The sequence below is a fragment of the Pyxicephalus adspersus genome, chromosome 1 (assembly GCF_032062135.1).
Source record: "Pyxicephalus adspersus chromosome 1, UCB_Pads_2.0, whole genome shotgun sequence".
Lineage (NCBI taxonomy): Eukaryota > Metazoa > Chordata > Amphibia > Anura > Pyxicephalidae > Pyxicephalus > Pyxicephalus adspersus.
The window spans coordinates 60,029,175-60,037,752 of NC_092858.1; the positions used below are offsets into that span (position 1 = coordinate 60,029,175).

General features: G+C 40.3%; 1 protein-coding gene across 10 annotated transcripts in view; it reads left to right on the forward strand.

Annotated features, from left to right (window-relative positions):
* The first annotated feature begins 8,118 nt into the window (after positions 1 to 8,118).
* Positions 8,119 to 8,578, forward strand: part of MBNL2 (muscleblind like splicing regulator 2) — a 106,535-nt gene continuing 106,075 nt past the window's right edge. For 9 of the 10 annotated variants that reach the window (XM_072411196.1, XM_072411177.1, XM_072411212.1 and 6 more), the window contains exon 1: positions 8,119 to 8,272. The gene's annotated coding sequence lies outside the window, so the exon portion shown is untranslated. The remainder of the gene's footprint in view (positions 8,273 to 8,578) is intronic. The other variant, XM_072411240.1, reaches the window with a different exon arrangement.

Genomic DNA, 8,578 nt, shown 5'->3' on the forward strand with positions numbered 1-8,578 from the left:
ATTTGCCCATGCCCATTTTATATTAAATGTTTCCATGTTATAAATTTGTGAAAAACACCTAACAAATGTTAGCTAGCCCAAAAATAACAATTTTGTTTAGATATGCCACCAATTAGTTAGAGAATGTTTCATAGCTGGACAGAAAATTTGATATGATTCATTCAAAATAACACTAGCTAACAACAATAACTAAACAATACCACTATTTTATGAGAAATAGACCTTGCTGAATTTGCATTAAAATCTACGTCAAGCTAACTTTTACCATTGATTGCATGCATGTTTTTCAACAACTATTTTGGTGTATTTCTAGGTTACTTTAGCCCTATTTGGCAATGGGTACTGTGTGCCTTTGAACTCATTCTTCAGTGTAATGCAGTGGCCATCCAGGGGCCCCTTATTTAAAGTGGGCGTGTTACTTCCCCCACCTCCTAGATTGTAAGCTCTTCGGGACAGGGTCCTCTCCTCCTGTGTCGTTGTCTGTCTGCAACCCCTATTTAATGTACAGCACTGCGTAATATGTTGGTGCTACTACTTTTACTACTACCAAGCACAGCATCTAAAAGGGATGGTGAACTTTATTAGTGAATGTGTTATACTGGGGCCCTCAAACACACTGTATCTAGTAACTGTAAAGCAATTCACAAAGATGAAATTAAATTTCAAAGTTAGGAACAGGTCAAAATTCAGGGCAGGCAGCAAGCTTGCTTGGTCAGGAACAAACAGGAGTCAGTGATCAGAAAAACAGATACAGGACATGGATATACAGAGGCATAGGAGCTCAGGTGCACAGCATAATGGGTGCAAGGGTTACAGAATCACAGGCTGGCAGAAAACAAAAAAATGCTGAAAGATTTATGGGGTCATGGTAAGCATACTGTAGTAGAAGTGTTTATACTATCTCCTGGTCCTGGTCGTAGCGCTGACTCACTGGATAAAACGTAAGCAATGAAATACAGGAATAATACGCGTGACAACAAACTCCATGTGAAAGCACCTATTACCTCTTATTTTAGGTTTGACTGTCGTTTTTTAGAGGGCAGGAAGCCCAGGAAGCCTATGATCATATATTTAATGTTTAATTTTTGATGCTTTCTGCTCCCCCCACCATTTGCTGCGTTTTGCCATTTTCCTGACCTTGTGGAATGAGAAGGCTTCCCATATATAAACACAAATATATAAGTAAAAAAAAAAAGTGGGACCACCGAGTTTGCAGGTGGTTATACATTCAAGTTTTTGGCATCTCCAGGTGGTAGCTGAAGACTGATTTATACTGTAACATTCCTTTCACTCCCTCTTCCAGAGAATTATTTCTCTCCCATTTCGGCCTCCCCTAGTGGTGTCTTCCTTTACCCTCCCAAACCAACCCAAATGCTGGGCTTGCAGAAAGCACCATATCCTAGCCCTTTAAAAGTTGGTGTTGCTCACATGGCTTCTGTTTACAGCAGCTTTTCTCGACCTTTTTAACATAGAGGAACCCTTGAATTAACTTTCATTTTCCCCTGACAAAAATTTTAACCTAATGGAATTTCAAGGCACCAATGTTATTTTTTTATCATATAACATCATTTAATATTAAACTACACAGTTTATCACAGTTGTATAAACACATAGATAATGTTAGATAGTCCCATCTTTCATTTCAACGCATTTTTCAGATATTGCTTCCTTAGAAACATGGGACATGAAAACAAAGTATTGATCAATCTCATTGGGCTAAGCATTCATCCGGACAATCTGCCCATGTGTTTAGATGTGGATAGATCTTACACAACAATGTTGAACTTTGCACACCACATTGGAATAGTTTTTCTTGATGCGTATAAAAGGATAACTTATGACACATTTCTTTAAATGTCTCCTATATATGTCTCAATAAATGTAATATCCCTTATTTATTTATCCACAGTAGGTGAAGATTCTGTCCTAAATTTTTCATTTTAAGTCCACGCTGTCTGCAGAGAGCAGTTCTGACTTCACTTGTTTGTCTTTTTATCTTGTGCATAGGTGATCTGAATATCCCTGTTTCACTTCCAATAACCTCCTTGTAGCATTGACGGCTTCTGGAACTCCAACTAAGGAGATCTGGTTAGTCAGATGTCAAACCCTGACCAATACCATTATCTCTACAGCTCATAGTACATTAGTGGTGTATTCAGAGGAAATAGCTCTCTTTACATTGCTGGTCAAAACAAGGAATGCAACCCCTACAAAAGAGCCAAAAAGATCATTGGTATCAATGGTAACAAATCTGAGAGGCACAAGTTGCTAAAGAAATACCTAACAAGCTAACCCTAAAAAACACTGGTCTAGAGTTTTGGTCTCATCCAGAGCAATTACAGTCTGTAACCCAATTATTTATTGTTTAACTTTGGTAAGTGTAAATGTAGGGGATGGAGGTCTAGGTTAGAAATCAAGCTAAATAGATAATTAGTATTCCTCTAATTCTGCATGGCACCTAATCCTCGCTTTGCGTGCACAGCTTGGCTGTTTAAATTCATAGTCCTTGCTCCAGTCCTTGGACTCCAGACATTTACTGCATGCTTCTATAACCAGTGTCCATCTCTTGAAAAACCTCAAAAAGCCCCAAAAGCAACAAAAGAAATGAAGTGGACTAAGTGGCTATAAAATCATTTTAAGTAAGGTAATTGGTTATATTTTCCCTTCATTCCCTTTTTTGTGTTGTTTAGTTGGTATGGGTTTTTACCCTTACAAAATATTGCAGAGAAATTAGGAGAACACTGGGAATATAAAAGCAAACCTACAGGAAATTGCTTATTGTTTAAAATATGGCTTGAGATGTGTACTGTATTTTACTCAACTCAAAATACATCAGCAAACTGCAGTATATGTCGTATCAAAAAACTAGTTGTTGTTTTGTTTGTAAAAGTTTTGTTTCTTCTAGCACTTTTATACTCTACTGATTAACACTTAGCGTTATATATCTGACACGCATATTCAGATGTTGTATTTTGTATACAGTACAACATTTTTTTACAGATTTATAGTTGTTTGTTAAGCAAATATTCTTAGTTCAGGCTAAGTAATTGTCTCTGGGAGAGGCTGTTACTCCTAAACTTGGTTTACTGAACATTAGGGCTTCATTTAGTTAATTTTCCAAGCCCATATAATGACACATTATATTTTAATCATGAAAAGCAATTTCTACTTGAGCAAAGGAAATTTTATTTGAAAAACACAATTGCCTTCATTTTTTCTTGCATTATAAATGGCCTGGCCTCCTAGGCTAATGGCATTCTTTGAACCTAATTCAGTACATATATGGTTTCATTTATAAACTAAAGATGGTTAATAATATTACATTTTCTTTCACTGCAGTCTCTCTTATTTCCTCCTGCCTCGTTAGCTGACCCTCATCTGGTGAGTTAATGCACAGTGCAGAATGTGTGGGTGTACCACTGCTTCAGTGGAATGTTTTATTGCTGCATTGTTTTGTTCAAGAGGTTTGCAGCCACCCACTAGCAGTTGTTAGGTGGCAACTACTTCTTTTAGAAAACAGGTTTTACATGTTACATATAACAGCAATTCCCCATTTATTAGGTGTGCTTATTGTAAAAGATTTTATTTTGGGAAAATATTGTGTCTGTTTACTGATACTGTGGAAATTATAAAGCACTGTTTTTTCAGTTAAACTAAAAAAAAAACTTAAGAAATACTTTGTTGTGAACTGTATACTGTTCTTTCTTTTGCAGCTGGTAACCTTTCATTCTTATGTCAAGACTTTTGTCACTGACTCTTCTACCAATTTAAAAACACCTATGGATTTGAGTTATTTGTATCTCATTTTTAGTGACATGCGTTATGAGTACACAACTTATACACAACAAAATGACTGCACAAATAATAGAAGGTAGTACAAGCCTATGGGTGCACAGCAGTCACTGTTTGATGCTATTCATTGCCTTGGATCCTCTTAGAGCAGGCATGGGCAAACTACGGCCTGCAGGGCGTATACGGCCCAATGGGGATGTTTCTCCGGCCCTTTGGGTGTTCCGTGGCTCTGGCCGGTGCCACCCCGAGCAGGGTCAGGAGAAGGACCCAGTCACCCTAACCCCTATAAATCCCAGTATTTTCAGACTTGAGTGCATATGCATACACGCCTTCTCCCTCCCAAACGTCATCTAAGCAGGACGCGAGGAATGGCTGGAGCCAGTAAATCTTGATGTAAAGTTGAAGGTTGCTTCTTCAGCAATTTTATGCACTTAAGTGCTGGTGCCTCAGTATTCATAAACTTAATAGTGGTCTTTAGCAATGTTCTATACTATCTGGAAACTATCTGGAATCCTGGAAACTAGAAAGGATATTAGTGGAGTGGTATGCTTACAAAACCTATAGTATTCCCTTAAATTGGATATTTGCCAACCCAATTTTATACAATATAGAAACAAAGTAGACAGACAGGGTTTTTTTGGCAAAATTTTCAAGATATATTTTGTGTGATAGTAAAACAATACAATTAGTACAGTGCTTTTTGTATGTATGGTAATTGTACCAGGATCTCACCGTTCCTGGTTCAAGAAATCATTTCTAGACAGAGATCACCTATTAAATAACTTTTTTGCATCTGGAGATTGCATGATGCTTAACAACCAATGTATATGAAGAGAGAAAATGTTGCATGCAGCCTAGTAACCCAATGCATTTCGCCTTTCGTAGGCTTCCTCAGGGGTAGCTGTGTGCTTTTTTAGGGCCGCAGCTCATTGTAGTGTTGTCCCCCCACTGGGGAGATTCATCCCCCCATTTCTACTACTGGGCATTGTCACAGAAAAAGAAATAGAAGAAAAATCTGATATGTTAAAGTTGTCTCAAGAACAGGAGGTAAGGGAAACAATTGGAGAATAACTGTGTAATAACTTTGGGAGATTTCCTCTTACTTCCTGTTGTTAAAATGTGCCTCATATCTATTTAATGGCTGCTCAGCCAAACTGTTCCAAAAACTCTGGATTCCCAGTGTCCCGAATTCAAAACACCAATGAAATCACAGGGGAAAAATTCTAATAATTTGTTGTGGTCTATGTGGAGTAACTACTGCTAGGAAGTGCAACAAAATAAGAAGATCATCAAATTTTGTGCTGTGAAAAACATCAGCAGCAGACCTTTGAATGAAAATCAATGTTAATCAGTTCTTGTGGAAGTAAACTGAATGACCAATATTCTAGTTGAATTTTCTCAGCACAATACCATGTTTCTGTCAGTGCTCAGCTGTCCTGCCATTCTTTGTTCTGTTGATTCCCTGTCTGTTCTCTCCTCCAGTGCCTCTGTGTGGTTGTGTGCACATGGGCACTTGTTGCATTGCCTCTGCCAATACTGTTCTGACCACACTCTCTGTCCAGCAGATGCACTCTTTGCTTCATGGTCTGCTTCCCCTGTCAGTGATCTACCCCGTCTTGCCTCCGACTGACCCCTTGGGGGTGGCAGGTTATTAATTTTGACCAGGACCCCAGCCCAGTGCCACACTAAGTGGTGTTGCTGGGTGTGTTGTGTTGCTAGTCTGCTGCTGGGCCTGACTCCTGCTTGACTTGACTATTCTTTCACCTTTGGATCTTAGATACTGTGTCTGGCAGACCGTTTCCTGCAACTGACCTTGGCTATACCTCTGAACTGCTCTTTCACCCTGGGGCCTTGGAAAATACATCTGGTGGATGGTCACCTGTGTTGGAACTTAGCTACATCTCATGGCTACTCTCCTACTTTTGACCCTTAGGTAGAGCATCTGGTGGACTTGGTCCTGGCTGTTACTCTTGACGACTTTCTGCTTGACCTGTTATTGTCATCTGACTGGCTCAGTCCAGTGCTATGGACTTCCTCATCTTGCTATGGGTTCTGTTCTCACTCCTTGTCCTTTGTCAGTCTTACCTTAGGTGATACAGCGCAACTAGCCATCTAAGGCTTCCTCTAGATGAAGCATGCCGAGGAATTTGTGTGATTGGTGCCTGGCCTACATTGAAACCAGACCAGAAACAGACAGTTATGTCTCTAGGGCAGAAAGTGAAAGGAAAATTTCTTCAATACCACAAAGACAGCAACAAAGCAGAGGTTTTAATACTTTGTTACGCTATCCAAAATTAAAAAAAACTGGCTAGAAATACGCTTACATGCTTAGCTATTCTTAACAAAGTATTACAGCTAATGTTTAGAACATGAACTAATTGTCATGTGACCATTATGGCTTAAAGCCACAAAGAAACAATGGAAATATTTGTTTTTTTTAAACAAATATCTTTTATTAGTTCTGCTTTCCACTAAGTATTGTAGTTTTTTAAACAGGAACAGGAAGAAACAGAAAACAAATCTAAACAGCAATCCCAAAGGTGGCTCTGTATAATATTTACAGTCCTACTTGGAAAATCCCAGTTTAATAGAAGCAGTAGGAAAATCACACCTAACAAGATGAGATACAATAAAAGTTTTAAAGTCTTTCAAACAAATGCCAAAACTGGCATTTGAATATTTGGATATGTATGAGGAAATTTATGGATCTTAGCAGAGTGGCCATTGTCAAGCTAAAGTCAGGTAAGGAATAAATATGTGATTTAAACAATCTCAGGTCAAACTTGAACAAGTTGGACCATGCCAGAATGTCAATCGTGAGATATCTAGAGTTCACATTAGTCGAACATATTACAGATGGGGTGAATTCACAGGTTGGTTTAGCCTGGAGTCAAGACCAGTAAGTTTTAAATTTCATGTCAAAACTAAAACATAGAGTAAACTAGAGTTTGACGTTCACTGTGAATTCAGGTCAGAGCCAGTGGCATTTAAACAAGGTCAGAATAATACGTTTTAGCTAATATGACAACTTTACAGCTAAGGATCAAACCCAAGAGCCGTACAAACCCAAATGTGCCAGAGAAACCAGGCCAGACTATAGGGAACGGTGCTCTCTAGAGGTCAGACAGCCATCCTGAAAAACTCCAGCATATGCACACCCTCCTTTGTACACCTAAAGGAGAACTAAAATCCTTGTTACTCACCTTTCCCTATTCCCTCAAAGGGAGCCTCCATCTTCTTTCTTGCCGGGCTGGGATGACATAAGTCCCATGCAGGTGCGAGGGAGTTAATGGCAAAGGGTCATGGATTTATTATGTCTTGTGAGTCTGTTGGGAAATCACTTCCTGCCCCAGTGACAATGTTGTAATCTCAGCCAGGAAGTCAGGGCTTATCTCTCCAACACATTGGCAATGCAAACAATCTTTTTGTTAGAATGGGAGAAGGCTAGAACCTCTGCCAGCTTTTTTACTACTGTTTAGAGTTTAGATCATATTCTTTTTTAATAAAACTACCTGAAGTAACACTTTAAATATACCTAATTTAAAGCACCTCATATATTTATATATATATTTATTTACTCCCTGGCCATACTATAATACTCCAGTTTCTCAATGGTGTTTGGATTTGGGACTCTGTGGTGACCAATATATTTGATATACCTTAAATTGCATTGCAAAATGCATTAGGAAGGAGTAACTGCACCACAACCTCACCACCAGTCTGAACGCAGCATTAAAGTTATGTGAACAAGCAAGAATATTTTTGGGGCCCACGCAGGAGAGCAAATTGACAGTACCCTAATGCTCATTGCCATGGAAGTGGGACCCGGGGGTCCCTAACATGCAAACTCTATTTGGTCATCCTGGTCTTGAAATAATGTGAAAATATTTTATCGTTATTAAGATTTTATGCTTGTGACCCCGTATCTGTCAACTTGTTATATTTAGGTTAGTAGTAGCTCTCATGGTGCCCTCTGTACTCTGAAAATGTCCCATTTCCATGATATTCAGTGTAGGTGATATAAGGATTTATACATGGGGATAATGACAGCTGCATGGACACAGACACAGCTCTCATGCTGCTGCTGTATGAGGGGTGGGACTATCCCACAGTACAAGGTGGACGGGAGTCACACTGAGCATGCTCAGGAGGCTCCCTCTCCTTCTGGCAGAACAATCTAATATAGAAAGATAAGAGACGCAAGCACAGACACGGCTGATTGTGACGTCTTTTTACACGCCCAATTAGCTGGTAGGACAGATTCTATAGGTAGGATTATCCCACAGGATTTACGGGCTCTGTAGAGCAGGGAAAGTTGACAAGTTTTGCAGTCCCTCCTCTCCAGAGCTCCGCCCCCTGTGCACTGCTCGCTGACACACACATACAGCAGCAGGTCCGCCTCTTCTTCTCCAGTCTCTGCATATCCATAGACTTCTGTCAGTCGGCTTGTCGCTGTCACCTGGCACATATCTGCTATAAGGTAAGAGCAGCTGCTGAGGCCCGAGCCTGCCAGGTAGCGGGTGACTGCTATGTCAGGCCCGGGCAGTGCACAGATTTCCATGTGTCAGCCGCTCCCTGTCCCAGTGCTGCAACGGTTGCCTTGGCTGGGTGTCACCGCTTGCTCAGCCCCAGTGGGAGGGGTAAATGTTCGGCTGGGCATCACGTCTGAGTAGTGGGGGGTACAGGCTGGTGTAGTGGGGGGCACAGGCTGGTGTAATGAGGGGCACAGGCTGGTGTAATGAGGGGCACAGGCTGGTTTCGTGGATGGCACAGACTTGTGTAGTGG